This window comes from Etheostoma spectabile, unplaced genomic scaffold (genome assembly GCF_008692095.1).
Source record: "Etheostoma spectabile isolate EspeVRDwgs_2016 unplaced genomic scaffold, UIUC_Espe_1.0 scaffold00000921, whole genome shotgun sequence".
Taxonomy (NCBI): domain Eukaryota; kingdom Metazoa; phylum Chordata; class Actinopteri; order Perciformes; family Percidae; genus Etheostoma; species Etheostoma spectabile.
In genome coordinates, this window is record NW_022602665.1 from 1 (window position 1) to 24,096 (window position 24,096).

A 24,096-nucleotide genomic window follows, 5' to 3' on the forward strand; every position below is an offset into this window, starting at 1 on the left:
TATTTAGTTTGATTAAATCCACAGCTAATCTCATCCACTGTAAACAAATCCTGTGAGTACCAGAAAATCTGGAAGTTATTCCAGCTAATGCCAAGAGAAGTGCGTTTATTACTGTATCAGCCACACTGTGTCACTAAATAAACATTCAAATTGGCATCACAGCGGCTGCTACAACATAGCAATTCCATCTTTGTCACGACTGACAACAAGCCGGAGAGGACTTACAGGACACAAATACACAAAACTGACGTTGGTTACCGTTAGTTAGCTAACATAACGAGTGCCGGGAATGGTTATAAATAGCCGAATTCCTGGACGTAAAAAAAAGGAAGTTATCCATGTTTGTCTCTGTCTGTTTGTCGGAGTGAAAGGCCAACAATCCCCGCAGCATTTGGACTGGAAAACAAAATCTGTCGCCTTTTAGACGAGTTTGCTGCTGGTCATCCTGAAGATAAGCGCTAGCGCAGTAACGTTAAATTCACATAAAAAGCAATGAAGGTAGACGAAAAGCAGCACTGTTAGGCCTGTTTCCTTGTTAATCCTTGTGTTACGTATCAACAAAGAGTTGTTATGTTATTAAGAGAGTATGGGTGTTTATAGTTCATATTTCTGCTGTCAAGTATCGTTAATGTAGCAGCACATTTAAACAGCGACACACCGACCTTAAGCCATTAACACAAACAACGCACCACACAGCAGCATCTTTAGCTCACTTACCTCGGTTAACAAGAAAAGTAATGTGCTCCTTGCTGCTCAAAACGCGAATGGTCTTATTATATTCGTGCCTGTCTTTGTTGGTGTTGCCTCTGATAAACCATAGCTGCTCGGTGTGTAGTAACGATACGCCCTCTGATAGCTAGCACACATAGCTCAACCTCACGCGCAGCAACAGCAGCACTACGGACTCCATTTCCTGGATGAGTCTTGAAATTTGCAATACGGCTCTGTCATGGTAAAAGAGGCGACGAGCTCGTTTTCCACGCTCCTTATCTGTGAAACATAACAATGACATTTTTCACTTCCCTTTTCTTTTATTATTATACTGTTTGCTTTGGTCATAGACTACATAGACTGTATGTTTTATTATACTAATATTTACCTTTTTATGACAGTGCTTCTAGAGATTTTTCCTCAGGTCTCAACGCATTTTTACCTAACTAAATCCTTTCCTGAAGTGACGGAAAGTGCGCTTAAACTGACCTCCCAGCTAACAATTTGGTTCCCAGAACGTTCTGGGAACGTTCGTTTTGGTTGTGGAACGTTCCCTGAAGGTTTGTTTTGGTTGTAGTTGGTTGTCTGCTGGTTTAATTGGAAGGTTTTTCTTAACGTTCCGGGAACGTTCGTTTTTGGTTATCGCGAACGTCTCGGAAACGTTTCCTAACGTTCTCTAAAAGTTACAACCTTTAGAGAACGTTAGGGCGAACGTTCCGAAAACGTTGCAACCTTAGCGAACGTTAGGGGAACGTTCCCTTAACGTTGCAACCTTTAGCGAACGTTAGGGGAAACGTTCCCTTAGCGTTGCAACCCTCAGCGAACGTTACGGAACGGTATCTTAACGTTAGGGGGAACGTTCGCTGTAACCAAAAACGAACGTTCCCAGAACGTTAAGAAAACCTTCCAATAACCCAGCAGACAACCAAACTACAACCAAAACAAACCTTCAGGGAACGTTCCCAGAACTTAAGAAAAGCTTATTCCCCTAACCTTTAAACAAAACCCATACTCTATGTGTGTATGTATGTACTGTAAATACACACGTACATACATACAAAAGTATATAGTAGGAAGGAATGAACAGGCAAACTTGATGGCATTTCAAAACTTTAATATTAAACAACTGAAAAAAAACAACAACAGATAAGGATGTAGTGTAAATGTAGGCAGAGCATAAAGATGGGTTTGTAAAGTTGGAACATAAGTGTGCAAAATAGTCACTAAACAATATATTAATAAAAAAGTTAAAAAGGGGCTCCATGGCTCAGTCCTTCTCAGCTGGCCTATAAAGAAATAAACAAAAGTTAGACATGTAATACTAAGAATGAACACAACACATTTTTTTTGATGAACTTTCTTATGAACATAATGCAGAAGAACTTAAATTTACGTCTGTGTGGGGGCAAACTTCAGAAACTTGCCCAATCAACTCCTCCGCTTCTGCAGCAGTCAGCGCAGGGAAGTTTTTTCTGGCAGGCCGCTAGAGTACAAGTCAAAATGAAGCAAAGTTATAGGTCAAATTAAAACCTCTTGTCAGCCAAGCTAAGCATAATACTAATGTGAAGATAAAATAAAACCTGCCTGTTATAACCCTGCATACAGCCAGGTCCTGGAAGGTTTCTTGTCTTTCTTCCCCGCAGGCTGTACTGTATCAGCAGCATGCGGCGGACGGCATCACCTCCAGTACAACACCGAAGGTTGACCGGAAAAATTGCTGTACAACATATAGTAACAGATTATGCATTACAGTGTAGAGCTTGTACAATCTCATTTGTAAGAGAAGTCAGTTCAGTTAAGATATTAGATTTATGCAATTATATAGTGTTTGTCTTAGGGCAGAACTATGGCCACTAATTTCCATATTGTTCCTCCCTCCATACACACATACATACATCCATACATACATACAAACAGTGAGCAACCTGAGTCTTACCTCTCATTTGATCTCCATGTCTGAGCCACCTCCCTCTGTGTGAGTTCTTCTGTTTAAAACAACAAAAATGTTGTGTTACTCTAGTGATCCTTGCCATTAAATTGTACTTCTTTGCAAATACAAAAATCAAAGCAACTGTACCTTCAACTGGTCCCAAGATGAAGTGGCAGTCCGTGGTAGGGTCACTAAAGACTCATCTGCTCTGGGCAACCAGCTGGTTTCCTGCATGGCGTTGATACATATAAAAATAAATTATATGATTTTTTTATAAGATGAAGTTGATAGGTTGCCTGCACATGCCATTACAAAATATGAACCTATTCTTTTATATCAGACAAAATATATATTAAAACAACTTACATGCAGGGTGGTGGAGGAAGTGTTATCTGCTGAGCTGAAAAAAGACAGGAAGAGACAAACATTAGAACAATCCCATGATATGCACCATGTTGACTGTCATTGGTTCCTGTTAAGAAATATGACTGTTTTATATAAATGCATACATAAATTTAACTTCCAGACAGGGCTTCCAGACGCACGCTCCGTCCTGGACAGTTTATTGGTCGTGCAACAGATTCATCTGTAATACAGAGACCATATAGCGTGTACCCATTGCAAAATCTGTGATTTGAAATATGTGAAAAAAGTAGTCTATAATAAAAGGTCTTACCATCACTTGAAGAATCTGTCATGAACCTCCTTGGGCGTCGGCGCTGCTTTTTTGGACACTTGCTTCATCTTCTGTCTGGATGCTGGTGTCCCTCAGCCGCCGACACCGGTCCACAGCTTTGGCGTAGGAATCTATGTTAAGAGAACATTTGTGATCCAGTAGTGCAAAAAAAGAAGAAAGAAAGCAGTTCCATACAGAGAAAATTATTATTTCATATAGTATAGCAGCAATAGGTACCTGTACACAGCCATATTTTTTAACTGGATATTTGGCCCAGCTGCTGTTGGGCAAATGGCACGCTGTGATTTGGAGCAGAGCGAGGTGACATGGAGCTCCTGTAGAGCATGAGCAGATAATCCATCTTCTCCTCAAATGTCTCCATCCGGATTCATCTGAAATAACAGATCATACATTTGTACTGATTGCAAAAATATTTAAAATGTATACAGTCAGTGTAAACATTGAACGTGACAAGATTTCTGCATTGTACCCCAGATACTTTGTAATGGGGAGACACAGCATCCACAGAAAGCATAGTGTAAAGCCAGTACTGCAGCTGTGTAGCAACACATTACGTCCCTTGCTGTAGCCTTCACTCAGCTTGACGATAACTGGCTAAAGTGCGTTGCAAGATGGCTGCCTATCTACCTGGACTAAGGATTTTGATTATTTTGGCTTTATTTATGTACTGTACTACACTAATTAAAAAAAGACCGAAAACGGATATCTTATTTGTAACATAAACAAAAGCATTTTAACATGATTACACAAACTTACAATGCAACAAAGCAGAAACGTCGTGCACAGCAGCAAACAAAGGGAAAGATTTAAGCAATCCATTTAAAGCCCAACTCTGGCCTCGCCCTTTGAATGGGAGTGCTACTACGGGCCCTTCTATGATAGCATCAAAATCAACATTTTTAAAACACTAAGAAGGCTCGACAAACATGAAACTTTACTCCAAGTCTCACCTGGGGGCTCAAACATAAACTCAGCATTGAGAAACATGGTTTGTGCACAATAGTTTACTAAACAGAAAGACTTGGAGCAGCCACTGCATGACTAGCATAGCACAATGGCGGACGACGTTGAAAAACTAACTAAAGTTAGTTGTTTACTTCAGCCAAACTTTTATTTTTGGTCAACCTAACAAGAACCGGAATATAACAAACCCATACGAGGGAAAGAGTTTAATGTTAAACCACAAACCCTCCCATTACAACAACAACAACATCATTAAACTGCAAAGTATTTCGCTTACCTCTCCGTGAGCTGGGCCGCGTGGTCCGTCCTGTGGCTTTCTCTTCTTCTAACGGGGGAATCGGTCTGCTCAGAGCAGCGGCCCCCTACTGGTGTGGGGTTGTGTACGGTTAGGTTTTCAAACTGAATAAGAAGTGAATTATCTTAGTTGTGAAAATCGTCCCATTGATAGATTCCTCTTTTAAGTTGTTTCACGAAGACAGTTAAAAAACCGAAGTCAAGCACAAAAGTACTATTTTAAGCTAAATTGATATCAGCCTTAAAATAAATGTTATGCTTTCTTAAATTTTATAAGTCAAATCATTTTTGAGTGAATAAATCAAGTGACAAACCATGCTACTTCTAATTTCGAACAACCAAAAACAACCAAACGGGAACGTTGTTTGAAGGTACGGCGCAACCGCAGGGGAACGTTACCGTTGGTTGGTTCTCTTAACGTTTAGAGAACGTTATAACCAGGAGGGAACGTTCCCTAAACGTTAGCTTTTGGTTTGGTTCGAACGAACCTTTAGAGAACCAAAAACTAACGTTCCCTAACGTTCCCTAAACGTTCTGTGTTAGTGGGGCTGTAGTTATGATTTATTGGCTCGCCAGATACTTTACGGTTATGATTTCTCTATCAGCAAATACAACTGCCGTTCAATTTAAAACGTTAGGGTATTACACCCACTACGAGGCAAGAGCATTACTGTATACGTATGGCTTGTAGATATTTTCTTAACCACAACTTAGTGACCAATTAAGTTAAACGTGTCCAGTGGTAGAGTCCCACTTCTACTACTGGACACGTTTAACTTAATTACGCATGGTTCTTGTTGCAATGACAGCATAAAATCCACCTGATGGCGACAGTTTAACATATTCTTGTGATGCTCTCAACCACAGTGCTCTTCAAAACAATAAAATTTAATTTTTTTAAATTGAGCTAAAACAGAACAATAATGCAATTTCTAAAGTATAAACATAGTATAATATTAATAATAACAACAGTAATAATAATAGTGATGAACTGTATTTGAAATCCATGCAACAGAAAGAGCTTTACAATAGCAGAAAATAGACAGAAGAAACAAAAATCATATGCGTTTTCTTTCTTACCCAAATCAAATAGCTTTTGCCTTTTTATTGTGCAAGTAAAAGGCTATTTCATTCGTTATACAAAGAGTCAATGTGTTTGCACATTTGTCAAAAAAGTGTTGACAGTTTTGAGGTAGAAACGATATTTACAACAAAACATAAAAAAATAAAGATACTGATGGTCTGCCTAGTCAAGTAGGAAATGCAAGTCTAAGAAATAAGAGTCTCTAAGCGTTTCCTTTGTCATGCATTTACAAGATGTAGCAAACAGCTTAAAGGTTCCATGGCATGAAAAATTCACTTTATGAGTTTTTTTTGACAATAATATGAGTTCCCCAGTCTGCCTATGGTCCCCCAGTGGCTAGAAATGCTGACAGGTGTAAACCAAGCCCTGGGTATCCTGCTCTGCCTTTGAGAACATGAAAGCTCAGATGGGCCAAGCTGGAATCTTGCTCCTTATGAGGTCATAAGGAGCAAGGTTACCTCTCTTCCTCTGCTTTGCCCGTCCAGAGAATTTGGCCCGTCCATGAGAGAGAGACATCATGACTTTCAAACAAGCAAAGTGACAGTTGGTCAAGGCCACACCCCCACCCCCAGTTCCAGTATTAGGGGACCACTAAGGTATAAAAGCATCCAAAGAGCACAATGTCATGGGACCTTTAAGCTAATTTTTCCAACTGTTGATTTGGGGTTTGACCTTTAAATACTTAACGCATGAATAAAATGTATACAATGTTCAATCAAGTTATTTATGAAGAGTTCTTCCTGGTGAGTTGCACGCTCTGTTGTATTATTGTTAGGTCCTGGGATGCGTTCCTATGTCCCAGTGTATTGTTTGTTAATTGTTTAAATATAGATAAAATAAAAAACATTTGATCACAAAAAAAGAGTAATTAATCAAGAGCTCTTAAAAAAATGTCATTAAAAATGTTCAAGCTTGAATTGACAACCAAAGGAAATAGTAGCCCAAGGACTGGAGGTGGTTGTGGTAGGGGGGCCTATGTGTCTAATTTGGGGGTTTGTGGGTTTCTTATGTTAATTTTTGGAGAGTATTATATCTCGCTTATAGGGGTTCTTAAATGTAAAAAGAAACATGTCCCCTATTTTTCTTGAAGGTTTTAGTGATCTTAATCAAAGGTCAAATTCAGAAAAGGCCAAATTCGGGTTTTGTCCATAAACCTCACATTTCTGGTATTATACCATAGGGCTGGGTTCCAAAAAGCCAAGATGTTCTACAAAGTAGTGTGTAAAAGGGACCACGTAAAAAATACAACATTATAAAACGTTTATTTTTAGGCTGTTGATTGATCTCTTTAGCAAGAAATTGTGCCTAAAATGCTCAAAATGGTCCTCTTAAAAAATAATACTTCAACATCAATACTATCAATTCATGCCTGTGGAGTGGAGTCAGTGCACATGTGAGTTCAGGGTGGTTATGGCCTTCGGGAAGAAACTGTTCTTGAGTCTGTTGGTCCGTGCTCTGATGCACCTGTAGCGCCTTCCTGAGGGCACAGGTCAAACAGTTCAGAGCCGGGGTGGGAGCTGTCCTTGATGATGTTCTCTGCTCTGCTGAGGCAGCGGGAGGTGTAGATGTCCATCAGGGAGGGGAGAGGGCAGCCGGTGATCTTCTGTGCTGACCTTACAACCCTCTGCAGCCTCTCCCTGTCTGCCACGGTGCAGCTGCCGTACCATACTGTTATGCAGTAGGTCAGCAGGCTCTCGATGGATGAGCGGTAGAAGGCCAGGAAGTGTAGTCGCTGCTGGGCCTTCTTGATGGCCGCTGTGATGTTGTCTGTCCAGAAGATGTCAGCGGAGATGAGGACACCGAGAAACCGGAAGGTGTGGACCCTCTCCACGCACTCGCCATTGATGTGCAGGGGGGTTGGGTCGGTGCTGTTCTTCCTGAAGTCGACGATGATCTCCTTGGTTTTCTTGGTGTTCAGAGCCAAGTCGTTCTCCGAACACCAGGCTGCCAAGTTCAGGACCTCCTCTCTGTAGGCCGCCTCGTCTCCCTTTGAGATGAGTCTGACCACTGTGGTGTCGTCAGCAAACTTGACGATGAGGTTGTTGTTGTGGGCCGGACTGCAGTCGTGGGTGTAGAGGCAGTACAGGAGGGGGCTCAGCACGCAGCCCTGTGGGGAGCCAATATTCAACATACGAGTGGAGGTGAGGTGGGGGCCCAGTCTCACCGTCTGGAGCTGATTTGTGAGGAAGTCCTTCATCCAGGCACAAGTGAGAGGGGGGAGGCCTAGAGTGACTAGTTTGGGGATGAGAATGTCCGGGATGATCGTGTTAAAAGCGGAGCTGTAATCCACAAAGAGCATCCGGACGTAGCTCTGCTGCTGCTCCAAGTGACTCAGCGCAGAGTGGAGAGCTACATAGAGTCTCCTGATACTTATGTGTTTATTCTTGTAATTTATCGTGGATAACAGAACTGTTTCATGGGCATCAGCAGTAGCATTTTTCTGATAATTTGGATTGTTGTTGTTGTTGCTGTTTTTAAGTTAATGCTTGGATATTGTTGATGCAAAGATCAAGCTACATGTCAAAAAACTTCAAGATTCAGGGCCAGAAATGAAATCACCTGAAACGTATTGTTAATTATTATTTGTACTTTAACAATCCAATATAATTTTCCATTTTAAGCCTTGTGTGACAAAATACATTTAAAAAAAAAGGATATTTTGTATTCTGAAAATTCTGTATTATAATAATAATAATAATAATACAATCATACTGTTAGAAATAACTGTTATGTAAACTTTATTCAACATAGCCAGTGACTGAGGCGAAATTGATTGTGCTAATTACAGTGAAATATATAATTTCAGGAAAATAGTAACAGGTACAAAAAAATGGAGACATAAGCGCATTGGTGCAGCGGTCCACAGAAAGTGTTGTCTCCCTTTCATTTTAGATATCCAGGAACCAGAGCTTATATATGTTAAAGAGATAATAATTAAGTTCATAAAGCCTGTAGCACACACAGGCTGTTGTTTAACCTTTGCTAACCTTTTTATTTTTGCTCTTTGATTCATTTAGAGTTGTCTAGCTTGTTTGGTGATAGGCTGCTACAACTAGAAACAAATGCTGCAAATTCAATTCCTTTCTTTTTTATAGGCTTTTTTTTTTTTTTTTACCTACTTTTAGGCTATAGTCCCATAGCCTATATTTAGGCTACCGCGAATTACTATGTTAGGAAACGTCACTGTCTGTGTTTACTGGCGGCTCCGAGGTCCCCGCCCATATAACGTCACAAGTCTTTATCGAAAAATCCCAAGTCCCTCATTCATCACTTCGTCCTTCCTTAATAGACGGTTTCCAGGGTTAGGTTTTTTTTCCGACAGCACTTTAAGGCATCATTAGGCAGACGTTTAGCGCCGCGGAAAAAAATTCTTGCGGAACAAACAAAGTAAGGGTAAACAAATATGAAACGTCCCGGGAATGTAATAACAGCGACTTAACAACCTTTACTCTTCTACTTTGCTTGTGTTCAGTCAGAGGTAAGTCCTTTTTTGTAACTTTTCGCTCTCACACAGAACTCCTGTTGTCTGTTCATGTTGTTGACTTGTCTCATAGGTTTCTGCTAACACCAGACTTCCTTTATTTTTTCCAAATAATCCACAAGAGGGTTTTGGCACAGCTCTAAGCTACCTAGTCTTATTTTCCATGACATGTTTTCTGTTGCCCATGACGATAGTTAGTACCTTCAGTTCATAGAACCTTTGACTTTTACTGACTCATAAAGATCCAGTTTTGTTTTCTGTAGTGTGTGTCAAGGTCTGTGGTGATGGGAAAACTGGGACCTTTGATGAATGACAAAAAGGGAGATGTGCAGCTGGTTGGTCCTGTCTCTTAAACTACTGGAGCTGCTATGTATGCCAAATGTATTATATGTTACAGCTGTTTTAACAAAATATTTACATTATTTTATTATTATATTATGATAATTTCCCATCACCAAACAACATATGACTTGAGTTTTGTTGCACTCAATACATTGATTTGTAAGTCCCGTCACAACATGTGAGATTTTACAAAAGCAAAACAAATCACACTTTGAGTCAAACTCGCTGAGTCAAATTCTGCTTGAAATTTGACACAATTAAACCTTTAGAAATAGCCCTCAATGGAAAACATACACATAAAATGTGTAAGAACACACGTGAACACACACAAAATAATGCATTATGCACACATATACCAACAGTCAAACTCATGGTGACGGATGCTTTGGATTGGCCACAGCCTAATGCGCGAGTCAATTTTATACCCCAAATTTCCTGGAGCCACAGAGTGAGGGTGACGCCAAAGGTTCAGTGTTGTTTTAGCTCTCGATGCAGATTGAGTCACACTTAAAGCCACTCTTATTGTTTTCGCTGAGAAAAATAAATGTGACACTACTCTGTCATTACATGTGAGGCTTATTACAAAGTTTTATTTCACACAATGGTTATATGGTTAGGCATGTTTGTAAAATAGATGTTACTTGCAGTAGTAAAATGGAATTATGTACATCACCAATGCAACCAATAGATTTGTGCTTATATAATGTAGCATTGCCCCTTCAGGCACCTTTCATATCACACTAAGAAGTGGTGCAGCAGGAGAGGCCATTAACACCAAACAAATGCTCTTATATGTGCTCCATCTCTATATGTGGAGCCAACTTTAACCAGCTGTCCACTTAACCTGGAAATTAGGCAGCAACCAGGAGCACTTGTCTTTACTGTGTGTGGCTGCCGTACATCTGCTGCCATGATGTTTGTGTACATTCAGCGCCTATTTTGCTTTGCTCATTACCCACCTGTCAGTCAGGTGTGCTGGTGTATCCTGAGCCACATGTGAGCTGCTGCACTGTAACATTGTGTAACTGCTCGTTCCTGAAAGAGCTGCATGCATCTTTGCCACCTGGCTAATCCTGCAAGCTCTTAATACCGCACGTGCTGTAGACACGTTCTGTTGTCAGTGTTGGCAGCATTTCCATTAAAGTAAATGGGTAACCAAATATTGTTTTCAGTATTTACTGCATGCAATAGGAAACAATAACTGTTCTCACGGTTTGTTGTCATGCTCACAAAGACAACATTCCTCAAATATAGAGCTGACAAAGGCATTCCAATATTTATTCATTGGGCACTTTTTTAAAGGTGCTCTAACGATGTCACACGTGTTTTAGGTTACAACATTTGTTGTCACAGCAAACATCTCCTCACTATCTGCAGCTGTCTGTCTCCAGAAGACACTGTAAAAAAACATCTCCTCACTATCTGCGAGCTGTCTGACCCAAAGAACACACTGTAAAAAAACATCTCCTCACTATCTGCGAGCTGTCTGTCTCCAGAACACACTGTAAAAAAACATCTCCTCACTATCTGCGAGCTGTCTGTCCCAAAGAACACACTGTAAAAAAACATCTCCTCACTATCTGCAGCTGTCTGTCTCCAGAAGACACTGTAAAAAAAACATCTCACTATCTGCAGCTGTCTGTCTCCAGAAGACACTGTAAAAAAACATCTCCTCACTATCTGCAGCTGTCTGTCCCAAAGAACACACTGTAAAAAAACACAGTCTCTGTAGACAGCCCTGGGTCTACAAACAGCAACAAAAACAAACTGTGCCCACCTGCACCACGAAGCTACACCAACAGTGTTCCAACGTTCCAGCCAATAACAGACAAGAAGGATTTGGGGGGGGGGGGGGTAGTGCACAAAAAGCACAGAATGGAGGGGGAGGGGCCGGGATGAGGAGGAGGGAGGGGCGAGCTAGTCTCGTTTTGTTTGAAAATATTTCAAACGTCAACAAGAAGTAACGTCACCCAACATCGCTTGGGGCACCTTTAAGATTTTGTTTACACATTAAACTCCATTGTAACCATGTTTATTTACCACATAAATCTTATTTATAACTCAACTTTTTGTTGCATAAATTGTCCCCTCTGGTCAATAATGTTTTCTGTCAAAATAGTCAGGTATGTTTTCAAGCTGTAACATGTCCCTTCCGTACCAAAGTCCGTCTGCCTAGTTCTAAGAGGTTTGACAACTGTCAGATGTGTTCTAGTATGAAACAGTTTGAGCAGTGACAAAATCATGTTCACCGATATCATCCATATGATTGTTTTTTTTTTTTTACTCACAGATGCCAATGAAAATTACAAAAGGCCAGTAGTTCCACTTCGTGTTGCTCAGAGCTTGAACGTTGACTCTGACGTGGCATCTAGTGACTCAAAAAATAAAAACACAATGATTTTGAGTTAAGGCTTTGTAATTTTAACAGCTCCAGTCCAGTGTGACTCATAAATCTGTGTGCTGCCACTCCCACTACAGGTCTATACCATCATTTTCCTAATCCAGCGCTTTGTGACTCAGCACTTTGGGCATCACAGTCAAAGCCGCAGCACCACTGTTGTTACAGACGGCCGGGCCAGACAATAAAAAGGAAACACGGAAGTGTTTCCCTCCCAGTGCAGGGACAACTCGTTATTTTACCATTATCACTTTGATATTGAAGGTTCAGTAGGTATCTTAATAAAAAAAACTTTTAATTACATCATATTTTCTGAAACTCTCAGTATATCCTGACAGTAGCACATGAAACAGATAATCTGTAAAAAAATAAAAAAAAAGTGCCCCTAATTTCCAGTGTCAATGACTGCTCGGGAACTGTAAAACTAGACAGCTCTGATCAGGCTCAAGATTATGTTACTACATTGCCTATTTATTTCCTCAAATGTTTTCAAATCATATTTTAGTGTACTGTTTAGCCGTAAAATGGAAAAAGTTTGTGACCAAGTCAAGCCAAAACCAAGCACCGCTCAGTTCTGATTGGCTGTTTTCCTTATGGTATTAGGAGCACAAGGAGGAGGCAGAGGAATGTGATTTTCATTCCCTTACAGATTATCAGATTTATGTAGTACTGTCAGCATATAGTAACAGTTTGTGCAAATATGACAAGTTATGTTTTATAAAAGTTACCAACTGTGGCTCAAAAGGGGCATTTAACCAGTTTTACACATCATTATGTACAGGGGCAGAGCCAGATGTTGCAAACATTCTGCTTTCATGTGATATCAAGCTATAGCCTCTGTAAAACAGTTACGTCAGCCTACAAGATTTGGGGCTTTTGAGAAAACATTTGAAACCCCTTTGTTTCACCTCAATCTTCTTAAAATAACATACTGAATTATTTCATTTTACCAGAATGACTTGTGACAACCCCCAGAGAATGAGTAGCAGCTTGTTCTGTTCAGCTGTGGCTTAACCCTTTGGTTTGAACGAACAGCAGCGACAGCACAACAAGCTCAGGAGGAGTTGTAGCTGCACTTCATTGTCTAGTTTATTGTAGCTACTGGCAGTGGAGAAATATGTGTCTTTAGTATCCATAGTAACAAGTTAAATACACCACCATTGTGCACACAAATGGACCACATAACACTTATTGTATGGGTCAAATGTAAAGTGCATTGGTAGTAGCTGTGTTAAAGTCTTGTTGCATGGATTTGTAATAGTGATGGATGTGATTTTTATAACTTCTACTCCCTTTTTTTGCCATTTACGCAGGTGACTACTGTGAGGTGAATGTTTGCCATAATGGAGGAACCTGTGTGACAGGGATAGGAGAGGATCCATTCATCTGCATCTGTGTGGATGGCTTTGGTGGAGACACCTGCAACCTGACAGAGATAGGTACGGTAAAGTGGAACCTTTTGGAGGAAAAGCATGGTTAATCACACACTTTGAACTAATCTCTTTACTTCTTCCTTGTCTCAGGACCCTGCAGTCCTAACCCCTGTAAGAACGATGGGGAGTGTGAGATCATCACTCCAACCAGAAGAGGAGACGTTTTCAACGAGTACATCTGCAAGTGCCAGCCAGGCTTCCAGGGAGTGCATTGCCAGACCAGTAAGCTACTTCTGGATGGGATTCATGAGTCTGAGCTGCTGCTTCCCTTGCCCTGTGAACACATCTACCTTTTAATTTTACTGTCAGTTGAGAGCACATGTAACACGTATGCTGTCATGGCAGTTTCTCAGGAGATATCTTGCTATTTAGTCAATTAATTTGTCTTTTATTTAACCATTAAGTGCTGACGGGAAGAGCATTTAGATACAAAAAAAATGTAATGGATTGATTCTAATTCAAGAAAAAGGTAACCAAATTAAAATGTCAGGCTACATTTCATCCAACAGGCACTGTAATACAAATGGCAGAGTAGTCTGCACTTTCAACAGATTTCTCTATAAGTGTGAACACGTGATGTTTTTCCATCTTGTCACAGCATCAGCGAATAAATGTGTAGTCAGCTCAGCAGTTCCATGAAAGGGCTTCATTCAGCGGGTACTGCGGTCATTCTCTTTGGCTAATTAGTAAAAAGACCACTCCAAGTCTCTTAGCATGCAGACCCCTTCCACGTAGGTTCAACACTGCATCTCTGTGTGCTTAAGCTCGACCAAATCAGATGAAGAATTTGAGACTATTGAATTCCATCGTATCCTCTTAATATAATGACTTTGAATTATTGCTGACGTTTGTGTTTCATCAGTGGAAGAATGACTTGAAAGAATGAGAAAAGGAAGGCTTATTTTTCTTCAAGCGTGAATGTGATTATCAAAATCCTCTGGAGTAAAAGAAGTGTTCGAAACAACTATAGGCTTTGTGTGAATGACTGCTGGAAGCAAAACTCACATGGATGAAAAAGATTAATAGAGACAGAGTAGTCTGAATTAAAGTAACTCTCAGGACTTCAATTCCTGCTATTACTGAAGAGGCATGTTTTTTAAATGAACAGCTCTCCCTCCCAAAGCCCGCAGCCTGACCACCAATTGTAGTCTTTCTGCCGTCTGGTCGTCTACTCCCAAACATTTTCTAAATTGGTTCAGTCAGAAGTCACAGGCTGGACTAGTGTCAAAATGGGATGGAATCTGTCCCAGATATTATATACAGTAAATGCACAGACATGAATTTATAGTTTAAACTAATGATATGTTAGTAGTAAAATAGTATTTCAGAAGTTAACAAGTCCAAGTTACTTTGTCAGATGGTAATAGTTGCATGTCATTTGCATGTAACACTAAAAAAACAACGGACAGATGACATACTGGGCATGAATGTCATGCCAACAGTATTGCCAAAACATGTGAAGAATAATCCCAGATCAAATCTGTGAGGCTATTTCACGACCCTCACCTATTTTCAGTGTTATTAGCCATGTCGTGCCAGTGTTGTCACAGCCATACAGGCATTTGTTGCAACCAAATCCTCTTAGTGTTAACGGGAACAAGAATTAAACTGACTCATGTGGCATCACGTCAACATGTCATCTGCTCAGTTCATTAGGGTTAGTAGGAGACTTGAAGTAAGGCTGGACAACATTTACATTAAATTTATTATTGTATAGTGGAATCTTATTTTGTAGTGTGTAGCAAGTGTTAAACTTAATTAGATCTGGGTTGCTTATCATTAGAGTCAGATGTTTTCTTCTGACTGTCTCACTGCATATGTTATGGAAACGTCGTACAAAATATATTAAGATGCAGTCAAAACCAATAATTCCCTTCAAGAGCAACTGTTTTGACCAGATCATAAGACCATCATTACCAAGAGATCTAATACATGTCCTCCTCTCTCTCGCCATCAGCTGGTTATCTGCAGTCACTTGTTGTCCCCAGAGACTTAGCTGCAAACATATATTGTTTGGCCTAACGTCTGACTAGTGTTTGAATTATCAACATTTGGTTCAGCATCCCTCTGTGGAACTATTTGGGAGTGAAATGCGCTGTGTGTACTGCTCTAGATAAACCATGTAGTCATGCTGTGCAAGCATTCCACCCTGTGGCGATTGGTGAGCATTACATGTGCAGTGTTCAAAGGGGGATACTGGGAAGTAGTCTGGCTCAACAGATTACTGGGATAAAGCCTGATGCGCCAGATGTCTCTCCCTTTTCTCCATCTCCGCTATCTGTTTTGCAAGGTTCACCATAGTCACCATCCGGGACTTAGTGCCGTGATTGATTTAAAGAATCCAGTGCTGACAGCTCTGTGAAGATAGGTCTGGCAGTGCGTGCACGTTCAAGAAGTGACCACAGACTTGCTTTGTTGCCATGGCTACTGTGGAGGAAAGTGAGGCTTTTATCTGTTAAACACAATATAAAGTAGATAGACGAAATACTGGGAAACCTCACATATGACATTTATTGACTAATTTCACTATCAGCTGATATACAAACTGTATTCCAAAAAGCCCAGTTTGTACTTTCTCCATGTGTGGATTTTGGAGCTGTTATTATTATTCCATACACAGTTAGTTTGTGGGCTAACTGATGGTGACATACCATGCAAATTCCCTACTAAAATCTCCTATGTCTGGTCACATTCATCGTGCCTTGGCACAAAATAGAATTATCAGCTGTGACCTTTGACCCCTAACCTGCTGTGCCTGTTAAACTGGTTACCAAGAGTGTGTTCTCAGTGTTGCCCTCAGGGGCATTTCTGTCAGCGGGTTCAGTTTCAGAGAACATAATTGTATCATCTGTATGTTGGAGACACAGTGAGGCTATTGTAGCCCTCCACCTGCCTCAACCTCCCTCTGCTGTTTGTGAGCAGGTGTGCACCACAATCATCTTTTTTGTGATTCCTGACTAAAGTTAGTTTAAGGAGTTAAACATTTTTTTGGAAAACATCAAGTTGTTTTCTTGTTTTCAGACGTGAACGACTGTGCCAACCAGCCCTGTAAGAATGGAGGGATATGTCGAGATCTCGATGGAGACTACACCTGTCAGTGCCCTCACCAAATGTTGGAAAGCAGTGCCAGCTGCGTACGTTCACCAACGACCATGTCATTTAATTGCACTTTTCTCAGATTTATGTAGCCTAATGTCCCTTATTTTTCCTAAAAAACTCTTTTAAAAAAAATGTGAAAGGAAATCAAGGACTTGTGTTCATGGAATTGGCCAAATGAATGTGTGTTAAATGTAATAATTACCATTGGAAAGAATGACATACTATCCCGGACAAATAATTTAGTTTACACAAGCATGAGTAAAAATTCAAAATATCTTCTTTTTTTTTTGTTCTTTTAAGTGGAAAGCTTGGAAAATACAACATATTTTTTCAGCACCACTTTCAGTGGACACTTAACAAAAAAGTTGCACTGTAGTTAATGTGATTTGAACTGTGTAGTAAATGTAATTACTCTCTTCCACCCTTGATGATATATGTCCCAGGTTGCATTCTCTACTGGGTATGGAGGGGGGAGCAATTGTGGAGTCCCAGATTTCAGCTTCCTCTGTGCACCACGGCATTCTGGGTCTTCAGCACTGGGGCCCGGACTTGGCTCGACTCAACAACCAAGGCATCGTCAATGCCTGGACTTCAGCCGCCCATGATAAGAACCCATGGATCGAGGTGAGAGAAGTGATCACTTTAAAATCACGAGGCTGATGAATGAGAGCTGTGAAGCTGACTAACACTTGTTGACAACAGGTTAACATGCAGAAGAAGATGCGTCTGACTGGCATCATCACTCAGGGTGCAAGTCGCATGGGCACGTCTGAGTACATCAAGGCCTTCAAGGTGGCGAGCAGCTTTGATGGAAGCGCTTACACCACTTACAGAGTGGATGGCCAACGGAGGGACAAGGTGAGAGGACTTTACTTGTTATAAATATATGTTACTTACAATGTTTTCCAGCAGAAAGCTCCTCTTTCTTCAGCTTACTTGCCTTATGTCCTGTGTCTGTGTGCTGTAGGTTTTCGTGGGCAACACAGATAACGACAGCACAAAGACCAACCTTTTTGACCCTCCTATCGTGGCCCAGTACATCCGCATCATCCCTGTGGTTTGCCGCAGGGCCTGCACACTGCGCATGGAACTGGTGGGCTGTGAACTTAATGGTAAACACACAGAAAACATCCGGTTACAATTACAACGTGCACACCAAACTTGGCATGGTGGATAGAAAAAAAAAAAATTTGATGTCGATGATGACCTACAGTAAGTTCAAGTCAGGGCAACTTATAGCGTCTGAGAACTTTGCATTTTGAACAAAGGATAAAAAAAGACATGTATAGTTCCCTGAAGCAGGGAAAAGTGAACAGTCTCTGTTGTTTAACTTTCCTACTGTATATTGGTGGTGATTTCTTCTTGTTGTGGTTACACTGACAAGTATAATGACAGCCAAAGAGTTTATTTCAGCTACATAACAAGGCCTCCATCCATTGGTGGTTAGATGGAAAATGTACAGTTTAAACAGCATATGTGGGTAGACCTCACTGTGCAGCAATAAAAAGCAGCAGTTCCAAGCCAGAGACAGAAACCATCTACATCATTTTGTGCTTTGTCTTAATTAAACAAAACAACTACAACATTTACAGAGAAGCATGACGAATGTCTACACACTGCATACGTAGCTTTATAGACTGTATTGCATGCATTCTTCTGTGCGACTCTTTCTTTTCTTCCTCTTGGTCCTTTGTGGGTGGAAAGATTAATTGAAATGATTCCATTCTTCAGAATATTTCAGATTTTCTTCAAATGGAAGAAAGGTGAAGTTAATTTCTTTGGGTTTTCTTTTTTTTTTCTTTTTCTTTTTTTTTTTTCTTTCTGTCGCTTTGGTTTTCCTCTCGCTTCTGTCTCTCCGTCTCTCCGTCTGCTTTGATTCACAGTTTACTCAAACACGGCAGGTTGCTCAGAGCCTCTGGGAATGAAGTCTCGCCTCATCTCAGATGGGCAGCTTTTAGCCTCCAGCTCTTTCCGCACATGGGGTATTGATACCTTCACGTGGCATCCTCAGTTGGCCCGACTGGATAAGCAGGGAAAGACAAACGCTGGTCCCCTGCTCACAATAACCGCTCCGAGTGGATCCAGGTGAGGGCGAAACCTAAGCGGTAAAATGTCATCATTGGTTAAAAAGAAGAAAAAAAAAAAGCCAGCAGATGTTGCAGAGTATAACTGTTTTCTTTGTTCCTTCATCAGGTCGACCTAGAGAAGACAAAGCGTCTCACAGGCATCATCACTCAGGGGGCCAAGGACTTTGGGGTGGTGCAGTTTGTGTCCCTGTTTAAAGTGGCTTACAGTAACGATGGAGAGTCATGGAGTATGGTGAAGGAGGATAACACCAGCAATGATAAGGTCAGACATATGTGGATCCCTAAAACCTATTTCCTAATAGAGTTGAATAGTGTATATATGTATTTATTATTATATATTATTATTATTATATATGTATTTATATGTCTTTATCCATGAGTCTCATTTTAATGCAGAACCTTTAAAAAGGCTGGTAGTGTTATATAAATGAAAACCTCTTTTTCTGAAGTGTTTTTTACTAAACCAAAGTCTTAAAAAGCAATACAGTTTGTAAAGAGAACTCCAAAATATCAGCTTCCCTTTTCTGTTCTCTCTTTCCCTTTATGATAAGATGAATATGATGTCTCTTGATGGAGGGATGGAACATTAGCCTCTTTCTCTGAGAGAACTAGGGCAGTTTTACCCACAATGGCTAGACCCAGATGATCCAATAAAACTGTAAAACAAGCTTTGATGTTTTACTGAGCACAGAGCTCTAGTAGACTCATGACATAATGACGCTGCCACAGGGGCTTTGTCTGAAAGCTCTGAACGTCTGGGTGGGACTGTTAGGCTCTGGGTCAGAAGGCTGTAAGAGGGCAGCACAGCTCAGTTTGATAACAACACACCCCCCCCCCCCCCGATGACAACTGGTCAGTAAGACATTTGGTTTTGACCACGTGTACATCTCTCCCTGCTTATTGCCTGTTTCTTCATGCAACAGAATTGTTGCTCCCAGTAAATTTGAACATGCTTTATATAGAATAACTTTGGCTCAATTATTAATCATTTTTTTACTTTAACCGTTAACATTTATTTGCAGCTTTTCAACGGCAACATTGACAACAACACCCACAAGAAGAATCTATTCGAGCCTCCGTTCTACGCCCGATATGTCCGAGTCGTCCCCTGGGAGTGGCACGAGCGCATCACCCTACGCATGGAGCTGCTGGGCTGCGATGATTAGAAACTCAGCAGTCACTAATCCAACAGGGCTCCATCCTAATCCGGTCGCTCCATCCTGAAACCCCAGCAGAGAAATGGATCCTGGGCAGAATCATCGGTTCTGTAACTCCTATCTGTTTGTCTGGATAAAGATTCTGTTGGTTGCTGGGACTGTATCACTTGTAGCACTTTCTGACTAATGACTTTTTTGACGTTTTTGTTAATAACATTGTTTGACATTGTTCACGGAGAATCTTCTATGAAGTATCAATGATTTTAAGTTTAGCACCTTTAGAATAACTAAATTTGCATAGATTTGCTCTTAGTCATTTGCTCCCTTTAAGAATCTACATTTTTTTCAGGTTCCCCTGATAATAGTCCCCTTCACCTACTCCAGTTGTCCAAGCTAAATTGCCAGTTTTCAACTTTTACTGTCCTTCCTTTGCAGTCCCACACCTGTTGACAACCTATCTTTTGTTTTAGCAGTGTGCAGAGATGACAAACATCCTCACCAGCATACTCACCGCATCTCACTATAGCAAGCTGCTCTTTAGCGACTGGAGCACAAACTTTAACGACGCAGGGCCTGTGCAATATGGAGTATATTTTGGCATTTCCAACTATCCTAGAAGAGATAACACTTTCCAAGAGTAGAACATTTAAAACTTTCCATTTTTTGATCTGTTAATCAAACGATGGACTGACAAATCATTTCATTCTAATTTAATCCTTTTTACAACATGTGAAATATGTAGAACGATGTGTAGAAAATAAACATTGTTTTGCATTCTTTTTTATAATTCTTAATTGTTGGTCTTGAACTGAGATTGTTTATTAAATGGTAAAATAAATATTTCTGTGTGGGTTTTTTTTTCGATCAAGCGGCACAAAATATGTTGTCATGCTGTGGGATGAGCTGATTAACCAAATGGCACCAGTTGCATAACAGAGTATTTCCCACTGCTGGCTATTAGAGTCCCGTTTGTTTAGGCAACGTCCATATCAGAGCGGGTGTCAGTGGCAGAGTTCTGCATGAACAGACAGGTCAGGGAGGCCACATAGAGGGGACACAAAGGGAGCAGCATGAAGGAGAGCATACTAGCTATTTTAGGAGGCATCTCTGCTTTGTTCAGATGTTAATATCATCCATAAGTACTCCTCCTTTTGTAACATATCCCTGCCCAAAGCTAACATGTAAGGAAGATGCAGTGGCACTTTGTATTTGACAGTTGTCAGATAAAATAGAGTTAAACTCAGAAGAACCTGCTGTCAGTTGCGTTCTGCTTTCTTGGGTAAAGCACAAACTCTCCCTGCCAATCTAAGATGTTGAGAGTTGTCTCCATGTTAGACTACCAGGCTTTGGCCCGCTCTTTACAAGAGTAATTACACCTGTTAGATAATCATCTCCCTGCTAAGCTCAGTCCTGGTATGTTTGGCCCCTGGCAACAGCTTTCATCTCTATGAAATGATTGTGGTGGAGGACGGAGCATCTCCAACACATCTGTCCTCACTGGGGATGTCTGTGTGTACTGTATGTGGATGTGCGTTTTAAAGATCATAGAAAGAAAATCCAATGTTACAAATTGACACTCGACTGGTAAATATGAACAAAAAAACAAGCATTATTTTATTATTAACACATTAACTACTTGAATGTACAGTACTGATTAATTGAATTTGGGACTTTTCCATGACAGACAGACACACAGACAGACAGACACACAGACAGACAGACAGACACACACACACACACACACACACACACACACACACACACACACAGGTGAGTTCCCAGTGCATCAGCTGATAGCGGCAGAGCAGCCCTACAGGCGTGCTACTCTTTAGTGAAAAGTTAGGATACACTTCCATTACTGACTGAGTTGTACCTGTTTTATCATCGACAAAAACTGGAGGAGACTAAACCAGTTTTTGATGTTTTTTCTTCTTTGACCAGGGTTAGGGAGAAAGTAAATTATTTCACAGCAGACGTCGTACTTTTGCTCCTCGGCGTCAGAGCTCTTCTCTCCTCAGGGATTCATTCCACGCAGGCAGAATACCAAGGTGTTTAACGGTAAGTGAAGAAAATAAATATTAACATAATGACGTCAAATATGACGTGGAGATCTTTACAACACCAATCACTTACTAGATTTTTTTTTAATGTAGCCTATTAGTCCTTTAGCTTTTGCCTTTTGACTTTTATTTTATTTGTATTTTATTCTCACCTGGCGTCTGTTGCTGTTCCTTAACGGAGTCAACAATGGTCATCGGTGTAGTTCTTAGGCTCTTAGTCAAATGTCGAGTAAACCAGTGAAAGCCAACACATTATGCTCTTAAATTGTTGTAGCCAATGTAGAAAAACTAAAACTACAATGCAAATCATTAACATTTCCATCTCTTGAATAGGTCATTTTAAGCTGCGGTTTTGTTGTGTCGAAATGCAGAAGCATTATTTTTATTAACTTATAAAGTACAGAAAAGTTATCAAAGTGGTAAATTTACATTTTCACATAAAATGGCGTCATGCTGCCCTCTACTGGCACTGTCCTGCTGCAACACCCGATGGTAAAAATACAACAGGGTGTTTGTTAATTAAAAATTCTTGCAGAAAAAAAGTAGTCATACAAAAGTAATTATTCCTCTATGCTTTTAGGGACTACTCCAATCGCATTTCTCTCTGCGGGCTTTGGGGATTTTGTAGAAACCATTAAGGATCCGGATTTGTCCTCACAGCCAGGATGAGGATCTGTTGCCTCCTGCTGTTGTTGGAGGCTCAGCTGGTTTTCTCAATCCCAAACAGCTTCTTTTACCATGACTTCCTCAATGGAAATGGCAACAAAGAAAGTATGCACACGATCAATAACATATGCTTTATGTGTCTTTAAATCGCTGCAATATGTGTTCTGCTAGTCCAATTTTTCAAGCTCTAGATGTAAAGTCAATATTTCCTGCAGTTCATTTCAGTGGCGTGAAGCTCCATGTGGACTCTGCTCAGCCATCAGTGTTTGCAGTCACAGGGGGTAATGCCACCATGCCATGCAGTTTTGGTATGAGCCTGAGTTGACCTCGCCAAGGGAGGTCGGGTCAAGTGGTCCTGGCTCCCGACTGTTGCTGGGGGACAGGAGACAGACGTGCTGGTGGCTATCGGCTCCCGCAGTCGAACCTTTGGGGACTTCAGGTTGTTGAAAGGACACATAATGTATAATAATCATGATTACTCTATTGGGGGGTTTTCATGGCTGTATGAGCTTGTGTGTCCTGAAACTCCCAGTCTGTCTGTTGGCCAGGGGTCGTGTCCAGCTCAGACAGGATTTCCCAGGAGATGCTGCACTTGTGATGACTGAACTCCAGTTGAATGACGCAGGCCGTTACCACTGTGAGGTGGTGGACGGACTGGAGGACAAGAGCACTTCAGTTTACCTGGAGTTACAAGGTACAATACACTGAAACCATGAGTTCCATTATCAGAGGCAAACGGAGTCCAAACATTTCACATAGCCTTCTAGTTGATTTTGTTGTAAGTTGTTAGTATTAGTTGTATTGAATGTGTTGATTGTAAAAGACCTTTTTCACAGCAGACATTTGGACTCGTCATAGCACAGGTGTAACTAATAACATTAATTTAGGCTCTGTTCTATTCAAGTGTCCTATGAACAACCTTTTAAGCCCACACAGTTTGTGTAATAGTGTCTAACACATTCCTATACCCAGGAGTAGTGTTTCCCTACCAGCACCCTCAAGGTCATTACCATCTAAGCTTCCTGGGAGCCCAGCAGGCCTGTGAGGAGCAGGGTTCGATCCTAGCAACCTTCCCACAGCTCTTCCAGTCCTGGAAGGAGGGTCTGAACTGGTGCAATGCAGGCTGGCTGGCTGATGGGACAGTCCAGTACCCCATCACCCAGCCCAGAGTGCCCTGTGGGGGGCACAACCTCGCCCAGGTGTCCGGAGCTACGGAAGACGACATCTTCACCTTCATCGCTACGATGTCTTCTGCTTCTCCGCTTCACTCCGAGGTGAGGTGGTGTGAGACAAGAATGGCAGGTTCACAATCTGTAGAAAAGGCCTTCTTCACAGCACAGTTTGACTATTCATCAAAGGAAACACACAGGTGTGGCAAATACAATGGCTCTGTTAAAGTGTCCCAGTAAGCCATGACAGTGCGACAGTGAGCCTGCATGCACAACACCAGGACCTGAAACTGAAGCATTAAGGCTAATGTTCACACCTGTGCTTTTCCTACTGTGGCATGTCAAAATGTCCTCTGTGAAAACGAGCCATGCTATGTTCAAGTACCACAAGCACTTCTCTATGCTCCATGTCGCCTCTTATTAGAAGGCACTGTCACTGTTAATAATAAAATAATAACAACAATAATAATAATAATAATAATAATATAATAGTGTGCAGCAGCCAACATGAATCCTGCATTGCTT

General features: G+C 41.0%; 1 long non-coding RNA gene and 2 pseudogenes across 1 annotated transcript; 2 read left to right on the forward strand and 1 right to left on the reverse strand.

The window, feature by feature from the left end:
- Positions 1-3,339: 3,339 nt before the first annotated feature.
- Positions 3,340-4,681, reverse strand: LOC116674639 (uncharacterized). Its single transcript, XR_004328135.1, has 3 exons — positions 4,579-4,681; positions 3,555-3,709; positions 3,340-3,448 (listed from the first exon to the last, which is right to left on the reverse strand). It is a non-coding gene; the product is annotated as an uncharacterized LOC116674639 (long non-coding RNA).
- A 4,224-nt stretch (positions 4,682-8,905) lies between these two features.
- On the forward strand, positions 8,906-20,479 carry LOC116674640 (EGF-like repeat and discoidin I-like domain-containing protein 3; annotated as a pseudogene).
- A 976-nt stretch (positions 20,480-21,455) lies between these two features.
- On the forward strand, positions 21,456-23,690 carry LOC116674641 (hyaluronan and proteoglycan link protein 3-like; annotated as a pseudogene).
- The last annotated feature ends 406 nt before the right edge of the window (positions 23,691-24,096 follow it).